The 25,223-nt window shown below is 41.0% G+C and overlaps 1 long non-coding RNA gene across 2 annotated transcripts in view; it reads right to left on the bottom strand.

Annotated features, from left to right (window-relative positions):
• Window positions 1–13,687: 13,687 nt before the first annotated feature.
• The window catches only part of LOC107829770 (uncharacterized), a 30,182-nt gene continuing 18,646 nt past the window's right edge, over window positions 13,688–25,223 (bottom strand). The window contains exons 4-7 of one of the 2 annotated variants that reach the window (XR_012704838.1): window positions 22,783–23,807; window positions 22,353–22,439; window positions 15,501–21,028; window positions 13,688–14,051 (exon numbers count right to left, since the gene is read on the bottom strand). This is a non-coding gene — a long non-coding RNA (uncharacterized LOC107829770). Of the gene's footprint in view, window positions 14,052–15,500; window positions 21,029–22,352; window positions 22,440–22,782; window positions 23,808–25,223 lie in introns of those variants that run through there. The other variant, XR_012704839.1, reaches the window with a different exon arrangement.

Here is a 25,223-nt window from a genome sequence, read left to right as displayed (position 1 = left end):
TCTCTCGCAGATGGTGAGAACGCATACTGCAGCTTCAGCTGAGTAGCAGCCAGAGCCCCCAGTGGCAGCTTCTACGAGCGGCAGAGGTCGAGGTCGAGGTCGTGCCAGAGGCCGAGGCAGGGGCAGAGCTCAACCTAGAGCTCGAGCAGCAGCACTAACGGTGGATCCTCAGGTAGAGTTTGATGAGGAGGTTCCAGCCCAGGCTGTACCTGTCGGACTAGCTCAGGTCCCGGAGGGGTTCATTGCCACCCTAGTGCTTCAGGATGCTTTGGTCCATTTGGTGGGCCTTATGGAGAATGTGGCCCAGACTGGCGCATTTCCCATGGTACCAGCCGTCTCTCAGGCTGGAGGGGGAGCACAGACTCCTACTACTCACACTCCGGAGCAGATGGCTCCCTAGTATCAGACTCCAGCAGCTCATCCAGTCGGAGTAGTTCAACCGGTTATTGCGACACAGGTCGGTGATGGGTCAGCTATGTCTTCTAAGGCTTTATGGAGATTGGACAGGTTTACCAAGCTCTTCCCAGTTCACTTTAATGGTCCTCCTACAGAGGATCCCCAGGAGTATCTTGACAGCTGTCATGAGGTGCTACGGAACATGGGTATAGTAGAGACTAATGAGGTCGATTTTACTACATTTCAGATGTCAGGTTCTACCAAGAATTGGTGGAGAGATTATTTGTTGACCAGACCAGCTGGATCACCTGCTCTTACTTGGGACCAGTTCTCTCTGCTCTTCCTAGAGAAGTTTCTTCTTATCATATTTAGAGAGGAGCATCATTGTCAGTTCGAGCGTCTCCAGCAGGGCAGTATGACTGTTACTCAGTACGAGACCCATTTTGTGGATTTGGCCCGTCATGCTCTTCTTCTGCTTCCTACCGAGAGAGAGAGAGGGTGAGGAGGCTTATTGACGGACTTGCTCAGCCTATCAGATTGCAGATGGCTAAGGAGACTGGGAGTGAGATTTCTTTTCAGGCGGCTGCCAATATAGCCAGGTGAGTCGAGATGGTTCTTGCTCAGGGAGGTCAAGGGTCTGACAAGAGACCTCGTCATTCTGATGGGTTCAGTGGTGCCTTATCTGGAGGCAGTGGTACTTTTGGTAGAGGCCATCTTCCCAGGCCATTTCATTCAGTGCTTCAGGCATCCCATAGTTCTTCAGGGAGTCGTGGTCCTTATGTGCCTCATTCTGGACAGCCAGCCTACTATGCACCACCAGCTCCTATCAGTGCACCCCCTATTCAGAGTTACTACCGTGGTCATCTGGCCTGTTCAGGTCAGTCTCAGTTCTACCGCCACAGTACTAGGATGGATGTTTCGAGTGTGGTGGTTATGGGCATATCAAGAGGACCTATCCGAGATTATTGGGCGTCATGCCACAATATCAGGGTTCTCGTGCCATGGTTCCGGCACCAGTGGCTGCACCACCTGCTCAACCAGCTAGAGGCAGGGGTCAGGCAGCCAGAGGTAGAGGCCAGATTGTTCGAGGTGGAGGTCAGGTCGTTAGAGGTGGAGGACAGCCAGTTAGAGGTTGTCCTAGGGACGTAGTTCAGGGTGGTAGGGCCCAGCCCCGATGTTATGCTTTTCCAGCCAGGCCGTTGGGTATGGATTAGTTGTCACTTTATTATGCTATATTGGATTGTCATTCCAAGACGATGACCTTAGCCTTGCCGAGGTTACCTCGATTAGAGTGGAGGGGGACTTCTGGCCATTCTACCAGCAGGGTTATTTCTTATGTGAAGGCTTGACATATGGTCGAGAAGGGGTGTCTAGCTTATTTGGCTTATGTCTGTGATTCTAGTGCGGAGATTCCTTCCATGGATTCAGTGCCAGTTGTTCGTGAGTTTCCAAAGGTGTTTCCTGCAAACCTGACGGGGATGCCACCCGACAGGGATATTGATTTCTGTATTTACTTGGCTCCGGGCACTCAGCCCATCTCTATTCTGCCATACCGTATGGTCCCGCCAAAGTTAAAAGAATTGAATGAACAGTTTCAAGATTTGCTTGATAATGGCTTCATTAGACCTAATGTCTTGCCTTGGGGTGCACCCGTGTTATTCGTGAAGAAGAACAATGGATCGATGAGGATGTGCATAGATTACCGACAGTTGAACAAAGTCACCATCAAGAACAAGTATCCATTGCCAAGGATTGATGACTTATTTGATCAACTTCAGGGTGCCAAGGTGTTTTCGAAGATTGATTTGAGATTTGGCTACCATCAGTTGAGGATTAGGGCATCTGATGTCCCTAAGACAACATTTCGGACTCGGTACGGGCAATATGAGCTTCTAGTGATGTCCTTTGGGTTGATAAATGCCCCAGTAACATCCATGGATTTGATGAACCGAGTGTTCAAGCCTTATTTGGACTTCTTTGTGATCGTGTTTATTGATGATATCTTGGTCTACTCCCGCAGTCGAGAGGAGCATGAGCAGTATCTCAGGATTGTACTTCAAATTCTAAGAGCCAGTCGGTTGTATGCTAAATTTTTAAAGTGCGAGTTTTGGTTGAATTCAATCACTTTCTTGGGGCACGTTATGTTAGCAGAGGGCATTCAGGTAGATCTTAAGAAGATTGAGGCAGTTCAAAACTGGCCTAGACCCACTTCAGCCACGGAGATCAGGATTTTCTTGGGATTGGCGGGTTATTGTCGTTGGTTTGTAGAGGGGTTTTCATCTATGACAACCCTGTTGACCTAGATGGGTTCCCAATTCAGATGGTCAGACGAGTGTGAGGCGAGCTTTCAGAAGCTCAAGATAGCTTTGGCTACAACATCGATGCTGGTGTTGCCCACAAGTTCAGGATCTTATCCGGTATATTGTGATACGTCTCGTGTTGGGATCGGTGCAATATTGATGCAGGAGGGAAAGGTGATTGCATATGCGTCACGGCAGTTGAAGATTCACAAGAAGAATTACCCTGTCCATGACTTAGAGTTGGCAGCCATTATTCATGTGCTGAAGATTTGGAGGCACTATCTTTACGGCGTGTCATGTGAGGTCTTCACGGATCATCAGAGCCTTCAGTATTTGTTCAAGCAAAAGGATCTCAATTTGAGGTAGCAGAGGTGGTTGGAGCTATTGAAAGACTATGATATCACCATCTTGTATCATCCCGGAAAGGCCAATGTGGTGGCTGGCACCTTGAGTAGAACGATAACAAGTATGTGCAGTCTTGCATTCATTTCAGTCGGTGAGAGGCCGCTTGCATCACATGTTCATACTTTAACCAACCAGTTTGTGAGGTTGGATATTTTAGATCCCAGCCGTGTTCTAGCTTGTACAGTCGCTCGGTCTTCTTTGTTTGAGCGGATCAGAGATCGGCAGTATGACGACCCTCATTTATTGGTCCTTAGGGACATAGTGCGACACGGTGGTGCCAAGCAGGTTACTGTTAGAGATGACGGAGTTTTGAGGATGCGGGGTCGTGTATGTGTGCCTAATATGGATGGACTTCGTGAGTTGATTCTTGAGGAGGCCCACAGTTCCCGGTATTCTATTCATCCGGGCGCCGCCAAGATATATCAGGATTTGCGGCGGCATTATTGGTGGAGGAGGATGAAGAAGTAAATAGTTGCTTATATAGCTCGGTGTCTAAATTGTTAGCAAGTAAAGTATGAGCATCAAAGACCTGGTGGTTTGCTTCAGAAGATAGAGATTCCTGAGTGGAAGTGGGAACGTATCACTATGGATTTCGTTGTTGGACTACCACGGACTCAGAGGAAGTTCGATGTAGTTTGGGTCATTGTGGATAGGCTGACCAAGTCAACGCATTTCATTCATGTGGTAGTTACCTATTCGTCAGAGCGGTTGGCAGAGATTTATATTCGCGAGATCATCCGTCTTCATAGTATGCCCATGTCTATCATTTGTGATCGAGGGACGCAATTCACCTCATACTTCTGGAGGGCAGTACAACATGAGTTGGGCACGTGAGTTGAGTTGAGCACATCGTTTCATCCTTAGACGGACGGACAGTTTGAGCGCACTATTCAGATATTGAAGGATATGCTCCGTGCATGTGTTATAGACTTCGTAGGATCGTGGGATTAGTTCTTTCCCCTTGTAGAGTTTGCCTACAACAACAGCTACTGGTAGAGCATTCAGATGGCTCCCTATGAGGCATTATATGGTAGACGATGTCGATCGCCGGTTGGGTACAGATTTGGTGCAGGATGCCTTGGATAGGGTCAAGATTATTCAGGATAGACGTCGCACAACTCAGTCCAGACAGAAGAGTTATGCTGACCGTAGATTTCATGATGTTGCATTCATGGTCGGGGAGAGAGTGTTGCTCCAGGTATCACCCATGAAGGGTGTAATGAGGTTCCGAAAGAAGGGCAAGTTGAGCCCTAGGTATATCGGGCCCTTTGGGATTCTGGAGAGAGTGGGAGAGGTGGATTATAGGCTTGCGTTGCCACTGGGGTTATCATCAGTTCATCCGGTGTTCCATGTGTCCATGCTTTAGAAGTATCACGGTGATCTATCCCATGTGTTAGATTTCAGTTCTGTCCAGTTGGATAAGGATTTGACTTATGAGGAGGAGCCGACGGCTATTCTAGCCCTGCAGGTTCGTCAGTTGAGGTCGAAGAGTTATCCTTCAATCCGAGTGCAGTGGAGGGGTCAGCCCGTCGAGGCAGCTACTTGGGAGTCCGAGTCAGACATACGGAAAATATATCCCCACCTTTTTACCAGTTCAAGTACTTTTCTATGTCCATTCGAGGACGAACGGTTATTTTAAAGGTGGAGAATGTGATGACCTGATAGGTCATCTTATGTTATAAAATATAATTCTGTGATCTGAAACCTGAAAAATCATGTTTTAGCCTTTTTCGATTTGCGTGCATAATCTGGGCGCCTTCCCAGAAAGCGTTTATGTTAAAAATTGAGAAAAATAAGAATTTTTGCCTTAAAAATTCATTTGAGTTGACTTCGGTCAACATTTTGAGCAAACGGACCCGGATTCATGTTGGGACTTGGGCGTATGCCCAGAATCGAATTCGGAAGTCCCTAGCCCGAGATATCGGACTTTGTTGAAATTTGAAAGCTAAAGGCTTAATGAGCTTGAAATATTTGACCCATAGTTGACTTTTGGATAACAGGTCTGTATTTTGGTTTCAAAATTCGGTATAGGTCCAATACCATATTTATGACTTGTTTGTGAAATTTGGTGAGAAACGGAGTTGATTTGATGTGATTCGGACGTCCCGTTGTGAAAATAGAAGTTTTAATGTTTTCTTGAAATTTTCCTTTGATTTGGTGTCCGATTCGTAGTTCTAGGCGCTATTTTGGTATTTTGATCGCGCGATCGAGTTCGTATGATGTATTAGGACTTGTGTGCATGTTTGGTTTGGAGCCCCGAGGGCTCGTGTGAGTTTCGGATAGGCTACAGAGTTAATTTGGACTTAGAACATTGCTGGTGTGTTTCAGTTTTTGTTGCAGGCCTCAGATCTCGCAATTGCAATATCAATCCTCGCATTTTCCACCACTGTTGAGTTCGCATTTCTGATCTACTCATCGCATTTTCGAAGAGTAGCTGGGGAGGCCAGAGTTCGCATTTGCGAACAATGTTTCACATTTGCGATGGGAGGTGGGAGGGGGATTTTTCGCATTTGCGATCACTGAGTCGCATTTGCGATCACTGAGTCGCATTTGCGATCCAGCCAGAGTTCACATTTGCGAACTATTCTTCACATTTGCGAAGAAAGCAGAAATGTGATGGTTCTCGCATTTGCGATGAATTCTTTGCATTTGCGGGGCTCGCATTTGCGAACCCCAGGTCGCACATGCGACATCTGCAGCTGAACAAAATATGACTTAGACGAGATTTTTGGTTCATTCTTCAAATTTTCAAAACCCCTTAGAGGCGATTTTTCCAAGACTCCTTCTTCCCCAAATCAATGGTAAGTGGTTCTAACATATTTTCTTTCAATCTTCCACTACATTTCACAAGTTTTCAACCTAAAATCTATGGTTTTCATGGTGGAATTGGGGTATTTTAGGTAGAAACTAGATATTTGGTAAATTGGGGATTTAGACCTCAAATTGAGGTCGGATTCCAAAACAAATTACATAACCGGGCTCAGGGGTGAATGGGTAGTCGGGTTTTGGTCCGAATTTCGGGTTTGGACCAAGCGGGTCCGGGAGTTGACTTTTTCAATAATGACCTAAATTGAATCCTTTGCAATCGTGGGTAATTCCTAAGGCTTATTTTGAATCATTTAGTTGGTAATTTGCTAGATATTATTGGTTCGGAGGCTGGTTTGAAAGGCAAAGTTGTGGTTGAGGTTTGAGCGATCTTTGGAGCGAGGTAAGTGTTGTGTCTAACCTTGACTTGAGGAAATTAGGAACCCTCGGACTATTTGCTATGTGAATTTCATGTGAGTGGCGTATATGTGAGGTGACGAGTGCTTATGCACTGCCGAATTATTTGTTTTTCCATGTATCCCCATTTTTCGTATATTATCTTTTTTCCTGTCTTAGTTGTTATATGCTCTAAATGTGTTTCCCTACCTAATTGCTTCTTGTAGTCATTGTTTCCTCCTGTTTATGATATTAGTTCTTTCCATAGTTTCATACTCTCCTACTATTTGCTCAAGTTGGTTTATCTGTACCTTGTAGTTGTAAATTCTGGATTGGTCTCGCAGTGTAGTATTATTTATTCGGATTATCATATTTTACAAGGTTTCTAATTTTTTCAGTTTGGTGTCTTGGAATTGTAAAGGGTTTTTCTATGATTTGAATAGTGAGTTTTACTGTGCTTATTGAGTACGTGATATTGATATGGTGGGATCGGGTTGCACGCCGCAACAGGTGAAATAAGGGTGATATGTTGAGGTGGAATAAGGGTGAATTTGTACTATACAGTGGGATCGGGTTGCACGCTGCAACAGGTGGATTAAGGGTGGATTAACATGGTGAAATAAGGGTGAATTGTTATACTGATTTTGATATATGGTGGGATCGGGTTGCGCACCGCAATATATATATATTATTTACTGTTGTTGATATCGTTACGGTGAAATAAGGGAAGAATTTGTGTTGTCTGGTGGGATCGGGTTACGCGTTGCAATAACCTATATGTTTCCATTTCTTGAGCTGTGTTAGTTTTTCCGGTATTTATATCTGAATTATTAAAGATTGGTAATTCTGGACGACACTGGTTTATTCTTGAGGTTGTGGTTATTATTTTCTGTTGGTTGTTTAATTCTGTTCAGTATTCCCATTTCCTGTCATTACTATATAATGCGTTCAGGTTGTAGTGTAGGTGACCCGCCTTAGCCTCGTCACTTCTTCGTCGATGTTAGGCTCGGCACTTACTAGTAAATGGGATCGGTTGTACTGATACTACACTCTACACACTGTGCAGATTTTGGAGACGGTCTCAGCGGCGGCTACTAGAGAGATCGGATTGGATAGCCTGCAGAGACTTGAGGTGCAGCTGCTCAGCGCCCGCAGCTCCTGAAGTCCTCGTCTTTATTTTTATTTAGCTGTGTATTTTCATTCAGACAGCTTTGTATTTATTTCAAACCCTTGTATGTATTACTCTAGCAGCTCGTGCACTTGTGACACCGGGTTCAGGGATTTGTAGCAGATGTTTTTACAGTTTTAGCATCCACATTTATATTTGGATTATTGCAGTTAAATTAGTTCTTCTTCATTAATGGAATTTAAATTGTTAAAAAGGATAAATTGTACTAACGTTGGCTTGCCTAGCAAGTGAAATATTAGGCGCCATCACGGTCCCGACGGTGAAAATTTTGGGTCGTGACAAATCCGAACACCCGTTCCGATACGAGTTTAACCATACAAAAATTATCGAATTCCGATATCGGATTGCCCTTCAAATCTTCAATTAAAATCTTTGAAGATTTCTACGATTTTTCAACCCAATCTTTACCCTTTTGAACTTAAAAATATTTCCACAACCTTATTGGTACAAGCATGTATAACTAATACTCTCACATCCAAGAATCATCTTACTAATTACCTATTTCTAGTTAGATTTCGAAATTGAAGGATTGGGAAAAGAAATTCTTACCTCTTTGAAGCTCTAGCAACCCTTTGATGCGATTTCAAGGTTTGATTCAAGGTAGAATAGTGAAATCCTTAGTACTTCCTTTCCTCTCTCTAGAATCTCTCTCCCATCTCTCTAAAACACCAGAAAATACCCAAATATATGAACCCTAAACGAGTTAAATGAAATGAGGGTCAGGTTATAAAAAAACATCCAAATTCTAGACCGGGCTACAAACCAGGCTAGGCACGCTCTGTAGCGAGCTACAGACCAGGCTTCGCGAGCTCTGTAGTGAGATAAATATCAAGCTTCATGAGATCTATAGCGAGCTAAATACCAGGCTTCACGAGCTCTATAGCGAGCTAAATACCAGGGTTCACGAGGGATATAGCATGGTCTAGCGCTCTACAAACCTGGCTTCGCAAGGGACATAGCACAGTCTAGCGTGCTACAGACCTGGATTCGCGAGGTCGAAATGATTCAACTCCCCAACATACTGTTCAACCTAATAAGTCCGAAAATACAATACATTAGCCTACCTTGGCACCACGTGTAATGACCCGACTGGTTGTTTTGAGCATTTGCACTTCGCTCGGTAGTTTACAGGCGTGAGTAGCTCCGTATGATGTATTTTGACTTGTGTGAATCGTCGGTTTTGGTTTTCAAGTATTTCGGAATCGAATTGGAAGAATGGATTTTATTGTTGAAGCTATAAATCGGGAGAGTTGACTAAGTCTGACTTTTTAGTATTTGACCTCAGATTGGAATTTTGATGGTTCTCTTACCTCCATTGGGTGATTTTGAACTAAGGAGCACGTCTGGATTGTGATTTGGAGGTCCGTGGTTGTTTCTTATTCGCGGTCGCAATGGGCCAGAAGCGATCGCATATATTTTGTTGAAGACTTTTCGCGTTCGCATAGGTGTGCACACGTTCGCATTGTAGAGCTAAGCTGGGCAGGTCTTCAGGGCTTCTTTATCGCGTTCGTGAGCCTGGGGCTGTGTTCGCTTAGGTTCTTTTCGAGACTGAGCAGTTTGTGCTTCGCGATCGCATAGCTTATTCATCAATCGCGTAGTGTATTTTCAGGGGCAGTGCATTTTCTTCTTCGCGATTGCGAAGGTATTTCCGCGATCGTGATTCATTGATTCGCTCAGTTATTATAAAGTACTCTATTTCGAGGGTTTCAGCCATTTTTACATTTTGGGAGCTGTGGAGCTCGGATTAAGGTGATTCTTGAAGCAATTTTCACCATATGAATTGGGGTAAGTGTTCTCTACTCGGGTTTGGTTATATTCCATGAATCTATCTTCGATTTTAGCTTTTGGATGATGAATTTTAAAGAGGAAATTGGGGGTTTTGTCCTAAAGTTTCATAATATGAATTTTTGAGTTTTGAACATCGAATTGGGGTAGGATTTGAGTGAAACTAGTATGGTTGGACTTGTAATTGAATGGGTTATTGGATTTTAAAAATTTTGCCAGGTTCCGAGGTGCGGGCCCGGGTTGGGGTTTTGGCCGATTTTGGGCTTTTGATTCAAGATTTGATCTTTTTCGATCAGGATTGGTTCCTTTATCATTGTTTGATGTATTTTAGTTATTTTTGGTTAGTTTGAGCCGTTCGGAGGTCGGAACGCGTGGGATAGTATTTTGGAGCATCGTTTGGCTTGCTCGGCATTGGTATTGTCTTGTTCGAGGTAAGTAACTCTTTTAATCTTAGTGCTGAGGGTATGAAACTCCAAATTACGTATTATGTGATTGGTATTGAGGTGACACAAATGCTAGGTGATGGGCGTGTGGGAGTGCACCCTGTGAATTGTGACTCTGTTGTTTCCATGGCACTGTATAGTGGCCCTATTTTGTTGATATCTGTGTTAGCACCATGTGATAAAGTAGTTAAGCTGTCAATCATGCTAAATATTATGTTTAGGCTTTATGCTGATATTGTTAGGATCCATAGTGGTCGTTTCTTGATGTCATCTCATTGATTTCATTGATATATTATACTCAGTCATATTCATGCATTCATATCATATCTCAGTCTCCGCTGTTGTTTAGTGATACATCATATCATTGTTGTCGGGCTAGTTTCATGGCATTGTGAGCCCGTGAGTGAGACTGGATAGATTGATGACAGAGTGAGGCCGAGGGTCTAAGTGAGAGTGACATTTTGGGATCGAGCTGCACGCCGCAGCATATGATATTGATTATATTTTATATGGATCGAGTTGCACGCCGCAACAAGCCTTCGGGCTATATATATATTTTATTGGATCGGGTTGCACGCCACAACAATATTGGATCGGGTTGCACGCCGCAACAATATAGCGCTTGGGTTGAAGGAGCCCTACGGAGTTTGCACACCCCCAGTGAGTGCAGTCGACTATATATATATGTGGACCGGGCTGCACGCCGCAACGGGTATTATACAGCGCTGAGTGATTGAGTGTGCTGAGCCTTGAGCATAGTGAGAGAGAATGCAAGAGAGTGAGATTGAGTACTCTGAGAGTATGAGTACATGAGTTCATCTCTGAGTGGCATTGCATTGACATGCACACATGACATACAGACATAAAGATGTATTTTTCTCATGTACGGTATCACCTCATTCATGCTTTCTCACACACGTTGATAAGTGAGAATAGTGATGCATTAGTTTTACACTGGTTATCTGGAAAGAAAATGAAACATCTTATTTATTATGGAAAGGATTTTTGGAAAATTATTGTTTTCAAACTTATTCATATTTTTGGTAACTCTTGGTAAACGATTTGGGTTTTCATTGAAGTACTCGAAAGGCGGAACTATTTTCAGAAATCATATTTTTTTTTAACATTTGATTGTTGGGTTACTTCTGGTATTACCTATTTTATGTTGTTATGAACTGTTGTGGAATATTGGTATTGGCCCCGACCTCTCTGCTAGCTCGTCACTACTTTCAACCAGAGGTTAGGTTTGTTACTTATTGATTACATGGGGTCGGTTGTACTCATACTATACTTCTGCACTTTGCGTGCAGATGTTGGCTGTTGTTGTTGCTGTGTTCGATGGGAGCTGGATTGAAGATGTACTTGCGTCCCGGCTGTAGCTGCCTCTTGTTCGTGGTAGCTTTAGATATGTAAAACTTTGTTTATGTACTATTCAAACATACTATGTATTTATTTTATTTCCGCTTTGTAAACTCTATTCTTAGAAGCTCATGATTTATACTACCAGTTCTTGGTGAATGTATTAGATTCAGATATTTCTTTTGAATAATTGTCTTATTAATATTATTGGAAATTTGATAGTTGTTAATTGGCTTACCTAGCGGGTTAGGTTAGGTGTCATCACGATTAGTTGGATTTTGAGTCGTGATACCACGAAATATTACAAATATTATGAACAGGAGTCGTGACTAGTTGGCTTACCTAGCGGGTTGGGTTAGGTGTCTCCACGACTAGTTGGATTTTGAGTCGTGTTTCCTCCTGTTCATAATATTAGTTCTTTCCCATTTCCGGTCGTTAAAAACAATATTGAATTTATAAATAATCTTTTTGTAACTATAGTCGATAAAACAGAAAATTTGAAATTAAGAGCTAAGTTTATCATCTAACTTCATGAAAACTCTGGTACCATGGTCAACTGAGGAAGGTACTGAAATATCATATATAACCATCGATGATATCTTAGTACTTTATATAGGTCTGTAACATGATATGATCTCTGAACTTCTTCCTAATATAAGTGACCGATTGGAGGTTATGCATTTACAGAGCAACAGAAATAATTAATTCCCCACTTTGCCAATAAAATTAATGATTGCTGTAAATAGAAATCATGAATATTGCATATTCTGTTGAGTGTTAAATAAATTACAATGTGCATTCACTTATCAAAAAAAAAAGAAAAAAAGAATGACATAGATTTGCTTAGACTATGTGATGCTTACAAGCTTTTCACACAATATTTTTCACTTTAGTACTATTGAGTTTGCTTCAAATGGTAATATATGAGTATTTTTTGGACAAAAGCTACAAGACCTTCGTTCCTTGTCACACTATATGAAAACCCTTCATAATCTTCTGCAACCTTTTTGTAGGACTCTTCCTCATTTTAGCGGTCCCTCACATTTGCAACAATCTGTTGTTGCTCTAGAGTGTTATGTAACCCTATACAAACATCATACATGTATTGTTACAAAGCTACAGTATCATACACCCAAGACTGCAAATATAAATATGCTCTATGTCCGTCTTCCAAATAGCAACCATAATGCCAAAAGATCTTCTTTACCTCAATACTGAATACAGAACATTTATCAAGATTAATAAGGCAGGGAAAAGGTAACATGAAAGAGTTCTCAGCATATCCAATTCAGGAAAGAGTTTATCAAAATATAAAGTATGTATAGAACCGAAAACAATGTGTATATGCACATCAAATGCAAGGTTGAAATAGTTTTCTTGGAATGTACCTACATTCCAGTCGATCAGATGCTTTTGGTGCAGGCATCCAAAACTGGAAGCAAGTTGCTATAGAACAGGTCTTGTGTGTCTCTTGTGTCTTGTTGCTGATAACTCAAGTAAAATTTAAAGTATCTCTCCTCGAATCTTTCGCTGAATAAATTGATCATCCAATTTGACTTTGTTAAAAGAAATTAGAAGGAAAAAAAAATATCATGCACAAGCATAATTTTATTAACTTTCTGCTTTTTCATATATGCTTTACTCCTTTAGCAATTGCTCCTTTTCATATGCTCATCCATATATATATATATATATATATATATATATATATATATATAATTAACAAGTATTGGTGTTTGAATTAAGTTCTATATATTTGATCCTCTTCCCACAAAAGACAGTATAAAATTTCTCCTACTTTTACACTTCTAAAACAAAGGGAAGCAGAAGAAAATGGACAATCGGCCACACATTCATCTTCTTTTCCCTTTTTGTTTCATCTCTGTTTTTCTTAGTTATCTATTCTTATGTTTTCCTTTTTATTTTCCCCCCTATTCAGCATATCATTATTTTCAACAAAATTTCAGCAAATACAAAAAGGAAATTATAAAAAATTACTCTCCTTTTTAAATTACACCCATTTTCATGCCAGTGGAAACTCCATTCTTACTCCTAAAATTAATTATGTAAAATTATCATACTTCTCCACTTAAGTTCGACAAACAAATCCCCAAAAAATATCTTTTCCTTTATTAGCTCCTCCTCGAATAAACCAAAGAGAAAAAGAAAACAGTGGACGTCACTATATAGGCACACCAGAGGAAACAAAATGTACAAAATCATACCCAAATATGGAATTTAAAGTAGTGTTCGTTCTATTAAAACCCATGAGGTACTCATACAAATATATAAAATATTATATTGTTCATTCTATTAAAACAAACAGGCACACCAGAGGAAATCGAGAATATATAAAATCATACCCCAAGTATGAAATTAGAGTATTATTCATTATATTATAACAAAGAGGTACTCATAAAACACATTCATTTTGCAGCCAACATCATTAGGATACGTAAAGAATATGTTGGAAACTAAACCAAGATTAATTAGTATTTCTAAGTTGTCTAAAATTTGATATTTGATAGTTTATTTAATTCATGTCTAGTTAGGCTTTGTTTACTAATTTTATATTGGAATAGGTTTTTGATTTTGTAGTATTATAAATATGGGTGCAACAACTTGTTTTCTTGTAGAGAGATTCAAGAGTTTATGAATAGTGAAAAAATCTCCTACCACGTTTTCTCCCTAGTTTAATAAATTTCTTCTTGTCACGACCAAAAATCCAACTAGTCGTGATGGCACCTAACCCCAACCCGCTAGGTAAGCAAATTAAGAATAGCTCAAATCATGAGCTTCTAAGAATAGAATTTACAAAGTTGGTATGAAATAAATACATCATCTGTTCGAAAAGTACATAAACAGAGTTTTATGAATCTAAGACTCCCATGAACAAGAGGCAGCTACAACCGGAACGCAGGTACGTCTTCAAGTCCAGCTCCCGTCGAACACAACAACATCATCAGTCAACATCTGCACGCAAGGTGCAGAAGTGTAGTATGAGTACAACCGACCCCATATACTCAATAAGTAACAAACCTAACCTTAGGTTGAAAGTAGTGACGAGCTGGAACAAGGTCGGGTCCAACACCAATAGCCAACAACAGTTCGTAATAACGTAAAGCAAGTAATAAAAGAAGTAATTCAGAGATGCAATGCTCACCTTATTCATAGTTTCCCGGAAAATAGATCTGCCTTTCAAGTATATCAGTGAAAACCCAAGTCGTTTACCGAAATTGCCAAAAGTATGAGTAAGTTTGAAAACAGTAATTTTTCCAAAAATCCTCTCAACAATAAATAAGATGTTTCATTTTCTTTCCAGGTAGCCAATGTAAAATGCATCTCTATGCTCATATGCCAATATGTGTGAGAAGTCATGAATGACATAATACCATACAATATGAGGAAAATACATCTTTATGCATGTATATCATGTGTGCATGTCAATGCAATGTATCTCATAGATGAACTCATGTACTCACACTCTGAGAGTACTCAATCTTACTGGCTCACACTTTTCACTCATCATGCTCAATCACTCAGTACTCTATATGGCTAATCCGGCCCAGGGAAGATCCATCCCGGAATGTATACATCAATTGATCATCAGTCACTCAGTATTGAGTAGGGCCAATCCAGCCCGTGGGGAAGATCCATCCCGGAATGTATACATCAATTGATCATCAGTCACTCAGTATTGAGTAGGGCCAATCCAGCCCGTGGGGAAGATCCATCCCCAGGTATAAATGCTTCGGACAAGATACATGTCCAGGGAAGATCCATACCTCAATATAAATGCTTCGGACAAGATCCATATCTAGGGAAGATCCATCCCTCAATATAAATCAATCGCAATCACTAGGGTGTGTACAGACTCCTGAGGGGCTCCTTCAGCCCAAGCGTTATCATAAATCAGTATAACCTTTGGGTTGTGACACCGATCCCATAATGTCACTCATAATCAGTCCCTTGGCTTCACTCATTCATCAATCTCTCCAGTCTCTCTCTTGTAGGCTCACAATGTCATGAAACTAGCCCGAAAATGATGATATGATGTATCAATAAATAGCAACAGAGACTGAGATATGATATGCATATGAATGTGTATGACTGAGTATGTAATGCAATAGAAGCAGATAACTCAACAACAGAAATGACCTCGGTGGGTCCCAACAGGATAAGTAAGTAGCCTAGACATGGTTTTTAACATGGATCACAGCTCAATAGCTCAAGAACGTAGAAATTTCATGGTTACAGGTAAGATCAGGTAACTACGCAGTACCACAGATTAACGGAGTCACACTTCACACGGTGCACCCCAACACGCCTATCACCTAGCATGTACGTCACCTCAACATCGACCACATAACACGTAATTCGGGTTTTCATACACTCAGCACTAAGTTTAGAAGTGTTACTTACCTCAAACAAGCCAATTCCAATACCGAGCAAGCCAAGCGATACTCCAAAATGCCATCTCGCGCGTACCGACCTACGAACGGCTCAAAACTAGCCAAAAGCAACTCAAATACATCAAATAAAGCCCAAGAAAACAATTCCAAATGATAAAGATCGAATCCTTAATCAAAATCCAAAACCGGTCAAATGTCACCCCTGGGCCCGTGCCTCGGAACCCGACAAAACTCATAAAATCCGACAACCCACTCAATTACGAGTCCAACCATACTAGTTTCATTCAAATCTGACTCTGAATCGGTGTTCAAAACTCAAAAATTCGTTTTATGAAACTTTAAGCTAAAACCCACAATTTCTCTTTAAACTTCATTAACCAATTGCCAAAAATGAAGATAGATTCGTGGAATAAGATCAAAACAAGTGTAGAATACTTACCCCAATCCTTGTGAGGAAATTTTCTCCAAAAATCGCCTCAATCCGAGTCCCACATCTCAAAATATGAAGAAAAAACCAAAACCCTTGATTTATAGCTTCTGCCAACATTTTCGCACCTGCGGCACATTAGCCGCTTCTGTGGCGTCGCTTCTGCGACATAACCTCCTCTTCTACGGAATCAGTTGAGAACTCAATCCTCGTACCTGTGGACAAAATATCCGCTTCTGCGACATCACATGTGCGAGCCACCATCCGCACCTGTGAAATACCTTGCTCCTACACTCCATCACTTCGCTCATGCGCATCTGCATATGCGCCCAAATCTCCGCTTCTGCGGTCTTCCTCAAACAACACTCACCTCGCCTCTGTGACGCCTTTGTCACTTCTGCGGCCATCGCACCTACGCAAAACCAATCGCGGGTGCGATCACACCAAAACCAGCAGCCTTCAGCAATGCACTATGCAACAAAAGTGATCCGAACCTCGTCTGAATTTCATCAGAGCCACTCGAGACCCCGTACGAATATACCAACAAGTCCAATAACATAACACGGACCTACTCGAGGCCTCAAATCATACATAACAACATCGAATTGACGAATCGTACCTCAAATCAAACTTAATAAACTTTTAAATTTTTCAACCTCCAAAACTCGTGCTGAAACATAGAAAATCAATCCGGAATGAACCCAAATTTTGCACACAAGCCCAAATGACATAACGAAGCTATTCCAACTCCCGAAACCACAATCCGAACCCGATATCCACAAGTCAACTCTCGGTCAAACTTTTGAACTTTCCAAACCTTCAAATTCCTAATTTTTGCCATTTTATACCGAAACCTTCTAGAAACATCCAAATGCGAATACGGGCATATGCCCTAAGTCCTAAATCACCATCCGGACCTAACGGAACCATCAAAACTCAGTTCTGGGGTCAAATTCACAAAAAAGTCAAACTTGGTCAACTCTTTCAACTTAAAGCTTCAACAATGAAATTCATTCTTCCTAATCGATTCCGAATAACCTGAAAACCAAAACCGACGATTCACATAAGTCATAATACATAATAAGGAGCTACTCATGCCTGTAAACTATCGAGCGAAGTGCAAATGCTCAAAACGATCGATCGGGTCGTTACATCCTCCCCCACTTAAACATACGTTTGTCCTCGAATGTGCCAAGAGTTGTTCCCAAAGCCATCAAACCACCGTGTAACCTTACCATGCATATACCCGGGGGTGATCCCACGTCACCCTATCCTATATATGTCTGATAACACAACATAACTGAAATTACTTAATTCGACCTAGCCCATAAGCCTTAGAATCCAATTTCCTACATCCGGAACTTCCTTTAAGACCCGAATCTCGCATCCATATACTGTATAATTCTGAACAAACTGCATCAAGCCATAACCAATAACCCAAGACACAATCACCGGAAATATCACATAACTCAAATACTCATGGCAAAATTTCCAATCACAGTAGTTGCTCAAAACAACCCAATGCTGGTAATAAACCTCATATCAAACAAAACCTCGTTAAAAAACCTTCGTACACTGCCGATGATGAAAGAGACACGCAAAAACTCATAACCATTCATCAGATCAACAAGTCATGGAGCTCCCTCTCCTTCAACAAGAACTATAGCCAATTTCTAAGCTGATCAGCAACATTATCCTTTCAAATATACCGCAATCAGATCCGATAGCACCCATTCTAGGTCCGACGACCTCATCTTATCAAATACCAGCTATTTTACTAACATGTCACACCAATACTGCCCAGAGCCACAAACCGTGCCATTCGTGCACCAATACGCAACAATTCAAATGTACTTAGTAATGGAAAATTACTCAAATGAGAGAACTACCCCGCAAGATTAAAAAGTACCGCCACAACGAAATGCTGAAAATCCAAAACAAAATGTAGAACCATCACATGATTCTAACACAAGGTACATACCTTAACACAACTCCGTTGCAATGCGTGACTCCATCCAAACGCTGGTCCATATTATATACCTCGAGCCACCCTGCTCAAAATCAATAACCACGGAGAGGCAAATGACACAATTCCACACAAAACCTGAAAGAACATAACCAATACGCAATCAATCAGGCAATATCCAAATACTCATCTCACTCAAATTCTGCTATAAAGCCCTCAATAGAACCGCACCATGTGTGCATATAACCAATGAATCACAACTCCTCGTAGCATAGAAGAGTAACTCACAGATCATTTCAGAACACGAATAAGTTCAACATCAACCGAATGGCACATCCCTCAACAATAGCAGTATGGAGCCAACCAATCCGACTCGGTGTAGAATACACATCCTAATTGGGCCTACCAATGGACCCCCAAATCAACTCTGTCACCCACAAATAGATAAATAACCCTCTGAAAGTCCACAATGACTGAATCATAACACATACTATCATCTGGATAGCTTCGGCCATGACTTCATAATCCACAACCATGAAACAATCTGCTCATGAAAACTCCCAATCTAAAAAATCCATTGAACACACGAATCATTATATCTGATCCCATCTCCACCGCCCGAATGTCTAACACATCTCCCATACATGTTCATCCCATGAGGAATACTTCTCCCATTCTTTCGTGCCACATAGCAACATCTTAAAATCGGCAAGTGATCAACCAGGAGAGTGTCGCAATACCTATGAAATATCCATAATTCAAAATATAGTACGCCTTCTGAAATGTACACTCTACTCACGCAATACCAAATAGTTATAGCATTCATCTAAACATCGAAAACCGTACATGCCATCAAAGAACTTATGACCTCCCCTTCAAAACTAAATCGTTACCTTGCACGCGCAAACCTTAATCCCACACAACACACCGCATATATCATGCCATCATATGAAAAATATGAGAACCTCATAATCATTCTGAGTCACAAGTAGAATACATATCTGATCAGCCAGAAGCCTTCCATTTGATCCCATCCGGTAGAAACTCACAATACTCAACATGTTCCTCATGCCGGTAGGAAATATCCATCTCAAACCGTGGTAGAAATCCTCGAGAATTCTTTGGAATCCATTTACACAGAATCAAGCTATCAGAACTGAATCTCTCTAAATCAACCAAGCCACACAGGTCACCAAACCCAAGAGTATTGCCACAAAGCACCTGTAGAAACCCCTCACATCATAAGCACCCAAAGAACCGATCATATCCATTACCGTGTTGATCCAACCTACTACCAAGCTGTCCTATTTCTCCGAGTCCCTTCCAAATTTGTCTTCAAATTGATACTTCTCCTTGCTAAAATACCATGATCACCACAACCCTAGCATAAAACCACAACGCCCTAAGGCCCATAAGCCGCTGAATTGCCTCTTAAGTACCCCAAAAGCACTACAACCGAGACACCCGCTCTGAAAAGACTTTATGTGAACCTAAAACTGTTTCCTTCACCTTCGTGATACTGAAATGTATATTCCACACTTCTAAGTAACTGAGTGAATCCCTACTCCATGCAAAGTACATCATTTACAAATATCAACTCAATCATTCAATGTTTCCCATATACCCATAAAGTGTAACATAACCCGTATCCAGAAATTTCCTTACTCGAGTCATTTTATAACTCAACCTCTGCAAGTCATAACTGATTCACAAGTATACCTCAAACCGAAACCAATACAACACATAATCGTTCCATCAACTTATCGATAGCAGACTCCCTCACTTGGCCCAAAGCCATAGATCAAAACACATAATAACTCACAATGCCCATACTCTATTACTGCCATAACACCGCAACGAGATTCAACAAAATCCTTCATGAGCTCCTGTAACACAAACCATCTAATACTTCAAATTATCTGCAAATCTCGCATTCCCCCTTGTGACAGGTAGGTCAACTACTACAACCGATCCAAACTCAAATAGCACAATTATAACCCACGGGTGGATAAGAAATCCTCCACACAATATCATAAAAATCACGCATCCGTAGATGACCTCGCAGGTTATAACATACCTGCTTAGCCTCAACTGACATCTCTTTATACCCTTTCACAGCCATAACTACTACGCAATCACTTAATCTTCCCGAGTCTGAACTCACCAACAAGGTATAAGAACCTAATTCGTTCCACAATTAACCATCATGAAAGATCCTTCAACACACCCATAACCCGAGACTGTACATCAAATCAGGACAGAAATCAAGCACCAAATAGTCTATTTTACATCACAAAAAAACTCTTCTCGTCAAATTCGATCTATCGAAACATATCCCGCAGTCATTTCATACTCATCATATAGCCATCCAATCACTCATCTAGTCACAAGTTCCACTCATAGAGACACTACCGGACGTCTAAGTCCTAAAGCATATGCTCACACAACCGAAATCTTCGCGCGCAAGCTACAGTCAAAACCCGACCTCAAGTCCTCCAGAATAGCCCTTTATCAGCACACAGAAATCACATCTCGCACCTCATCCATGGAATCACAAGCAGTAGATGCACAGCTGATACCGAGCGCTCACATGCGCATACAAATGTGTGGAAGGAATTCAAAGAGTTATGTCTCAAGCTGAATCAATTTCGCACGATAGGAAAGAAAGATGGGAAGTATATATCCTAATTTCCCTGTAGCCTCTCGAAGATAGGTATGAACGTCATCATACCGATCCACAAGACTCTACTAGACACTTGCTCATGACTTGTAGAACCTATGAACCTAGAACTCTGATACCAATCTGTCACGACCCAAAATCCAACTAGTAGTGATGGCACCTTGCCCCAACCCGCTAGGTAAGCCAATTAACAATATTCAATTCCAATGAAATTAATAAAACAATTAAATAGAAGAGATTATCTGAATCTTATACATTCTTCAAGGACTGGTAGTACAAATCATGAACTTCTAAGAATAGAATTTACAAAGCTGGTATGAAATAAATACATCATCAGTACGAAAAGTACATAAACAAAGTTTTATGAATCTAAGGCTACCATGAACAAGAGACAGCTGCAACCGGAACGCATGTACGTCTTCAAGTCCAACTTCCATCGAACACAGCAACATCATCAGTCAACATCTGCACGCAAGGTGCAGAAGTGTAGTATGAGTACAACTAACCTCATTGTACTCAATAAGTAACAAACCTAACCTTAGGCTGAAAGTAGTGACGAACTGGAACAACGTCGGGTCCAACACCAATAGCCAACAACAGTTCGTAACAATGTAAAGACAATAATATAAGAAGTAATTCAGAGATGAAATACTCCGCTTATTCATAGTTTCCCGGAAAATAGTTCTGCCTTTCAAGTATATCAATGAAAACCCAAGTCGTTTACCGAAGTTGCCAAAAGTATGAGTAAGTTGAAAACAATAATTTTCCCAAAATTCCTCTCAACAATAAATAAGATGTTTCATTTTCTTTTCAGATAGCCAATGTAAAATGCATCCCTATGCCCATATGCCAATATGTGTGAGAAGTCATGAATTACGTGATACCATACAGCATGAGGAAAATACATCTCTATGCATGTATATCATGTGTACATGTCAATACAATGTATCTCAGAGATGAACTCATGTACTCACACTCTTAGAGTACTCAATCTTACTGGCTCACACTTTCCACTCATCATGATCAATCACTCAGTATTGTATATGGCCAATCCGGCCAAGGGAAGATCCATCCTGAAATGTATACATCAACTGATAATCACTCACTTCGTACTGAGTAGGGCCAATCCATCTCGTGGGAAAGATTCATCCCCAGGTATAAATGCTTCGGACAAGATACATGTCCAGGAAAGATCCATCCCCCAATATAAATCAATCGCACTCACTAGGGGTGTGTACAGACTCCGGAGAGGATCCTTCAGCCCAAGCACTATCATAAATCAGTATAACCGCTGCGGCGTGCAGCCTGATCCATAATGTCACTCATAATCAGGCCCTTGGCTTCACTCAGTCATCAATCCCTCCAGTCTCTCTCTCGTGGGCTCAGAATGTCATGAAACTAACCCGAAAATGATGATATGATGTATTAATAAATAGCAATAAAGACTGAGATATGATATGTATATGAATGTGTATGACTGAGTATGTTATGCAATGAAAGCAGATAACTCAACAATAAAAATGACCTCAGTAGGTCCCAACAGGATAAGCAAGTAGCCTAGATATGGTTTCTAACATGGATCACATCTCTATAGCTCAAGAACGTAGAAATTTCATGGTTACAGGTAAGATCGGGTAACTACACAGTACCACAGAATAACGGAGTCACATTTCACACGGTGCACGCCCACACGCCTGTCACCTAGCATGTATGTCACCTCAACATCGACCACATAGCACGTAATTCGGGGTTTCATACACTTAGTACTAAGTTTAGAAGTGTTACTTACCTCGAACAAGCCAATTCCAATACCGAGCAAGCCAAGCGATGCTCCAAAATGCCATCTTGCACGTACCGACCTCTGAACGGCTCAAAGCTAGTCAAAAGCAACTCAAATACATCAAATAAAGCCCAAGAAAACAATTCCAAATGATAAAGATCGAATGCTTAATCAAAACCCAAAACCGGCCAAAAATCAGACCTGAGACCGCGCCTTGGAACCTGACAAAACTCACAAAATTAGACGACCCACTCAATTACGAGTCCAACCATACTAGTTTCATTCAAATACGACTCTGAATCGGTGTTCAAAACTAAAAAATTGATTTTATGAAACTTTAGGCTAAACCCCCCAATTTCTCTATAAGATTCATCAACCAATTGCCAAAAATGAAGATAGATTCGTGGAATAAGATCAAAACCAAGTGAAAAATACTTACCCCAATTCTTGTGATGAAATTCGCTCCAAATATTGCCTCAATCCTTGTCCCACATCTCAAAATATGAAGAAAAAAACCAAAACCCTCGATTTATAGCTTCTGCTAGCATTTTCGCACCTGCGGCACATTAGCCACTTCTGCGGCGTCGCTCCTGCAACATAACCTCCTCTTCTATGGAATCAGTTGAGAACTCGACCCTCGCACCTGCGGGCAAAATATCCGCTTCTGCGACATCGCAAGCGTGAGCCACCATCCGCACCTGTGAAATACCTTGCTCCTACGCTCCATCACTTCGCATCTGCGCATCCGCATATGCGCCCAAATCTCTGCTTTTATAGTCTTTCTCACCCAGCACTCACCTCACCTTTACGACGCCTTTGTCTCTTCTGCATCCATCACACCTGCACAGAACCAGCCGTAGGTGCGATCACACTAGAACCAGCAGCCTTCAGCAATGCACTATGCAACGAAAATGATCTGAACCTCGTCCGAATTTCATCCGAGCCACTCGGGACCCCGTACGAATATACCAACAAGCCCAATAGCATAACACGGACCTAGTCGAGGCCTCAAATCATGCATAACAACATCGAATTGATGAATCGCACCTCAAATCGAACTTAATGAACTTTGAATTTTTCAACCTCCAAAACTCGTGCCAAAACATAGCAAATCAATTCGGAATGAATCCAAATTTTTCACACAAGTCCCAAATGACATAACGAAGCTATTACAACTCCCTAAACCATAATCCGAACTCGATATCCACAAGTCAATGCTCGGTCAAACTTTTGAACTTTCCAAACCTTCAAATTCCCAATTTTCGCCAATTTGTACCGAAACCTTCTAGAAACATCCAAATGCGAATTCGAGCATATGCCCGAGTCCAAAATCACCATCCGGACATAACAGAACCATCAAAACTCTGTTTCGTGGTCTAATTCATAAAAAGTCAAACTTGGTCAACTCTTTCAACTTAAAGCTTCAACAATGAAATTCATTCTTCCAAATCAATTCCGAATTACCTGAAAACCAAAACCGGCGATTCACATAAGTCATAATACATCATACGGAGCTACGCATGCCTATAAACTACCGAGCGAAGTGCAAATGCTCAAAATGACATGTCGTGTAATTACATTTCTATATAGTCTTTGTTGAATTTTTTGCTTGTGCCTAAATTATTCTTCGGGTATTTCAATCCTTCAAATTAGTATCAGAGCCTGTGTGAGATTTTGTTAGAGTCGGTGAAGATCCTAAAAACATTATGGATACTCCATATTTACATGATTGCCACGTTTTCAAGTTTGATGGCAAAAAATAACTTTGAAGACTGCATCAATATATGAAATATTTTTTCAATGTTGTTGGATTATGGCCCATTATTGAAATAGGATTTGAGGAACCCCCAGAAGGTACAACATTAACAGGTGATGCGGCTATGCAATTTGAAAAAAATAGATAATTGAATTATAAGGCACGTTACTATCTCACCAACAAGGTTGAATTACGTGTATCTAATAAATATTTTCATGCAAAATCAACAAAGGAGGCTCGGACAATCTTGGTGAATTCACATCGAGGTTCCACCGAAGTAAAGAAAGTCAAATTTCAAAAGCTAAGAAGACAGTACGAGTTGGCCCAAATGAAACCAACAGAGCCCGTTAAATAATTCATTAAAAGAATTACTAATATAGTCAATGGCATGAGGACCAATGGATAAGTACTAGATGAAGTTAAAAGTGGTTGAAAAAATATTGCGGTCCTTGAGTATAAAATTTCACACGAAGAAGGTGGTTCTTGAGGCTACCAAAGATCTTAGCACTTTTACACTTGATGATTTAGAAGGTGAATTGGTGACATATGAGATGTCCCTGACTCAAGACACACCCGAAATAGTGGAGGAGGCGTTGAAAGCAAAGGTGAAGCAACCTAAAGCAAAAGAAGAGACAAGTTATCCTAAAGAAACAAATCAAAGAGTCCAGAATTTCAGAGGTAGAGGTCGTGGTAGAAGTAACTTTCGAGGTCATGGTAGAGGTAATTTTTCTTATCAACAAAGAAATAGTAACATTTTTTTTGAAGGAACAACAACGTTATTGTAACGACCCGACTTGTCGTTCTAATAATTAGTGTCTCGTTCAGCGACATAAGGTCATGAGCAGCTTTTGATGTGTATTATGACTTGCGTGTGTGGTCGAGTTTGGTTTTCGGATGATTCGGGATTAAATTGAAAGAAAATTTCTTATTTAAGAAGCTTAAAAGAAAAGAGTTGACCGGAGAGTTGACTTTTGAGCAAACGACCTCACAAAATTTGAAGTCATTTCTGATTGATTTGATATGTTTCGGTACGAGTTTTGGAAGTTGGAAGATTTGGAAATTTATGAGTTTGATTTGTGGTGTGATTCGTAGTTTTGACATTGTTTGATGTGGTTTGAGGCCTC

This window comes from Nicotiana tabacum, chromosome 22 (genome assembly GCF_000715075.1).
Source record: "Nicotiana tabacum cultivar K326 chromosome 22, ASM71507v2, whole genome shotgun sequence".
Classification (NCBI taxonomy): domain Eukaryota; kingdom Viridiplantae; phylum Streptophyta; class Magnoliopsida; order Solanales; family Solanaceae; genus Nicotiana; species Nicotiana tabacum.
Note: the sequence above shows the minus strand (reverse complement) of the source record. Positions and strands in the feature narration are given on the sequence as shown.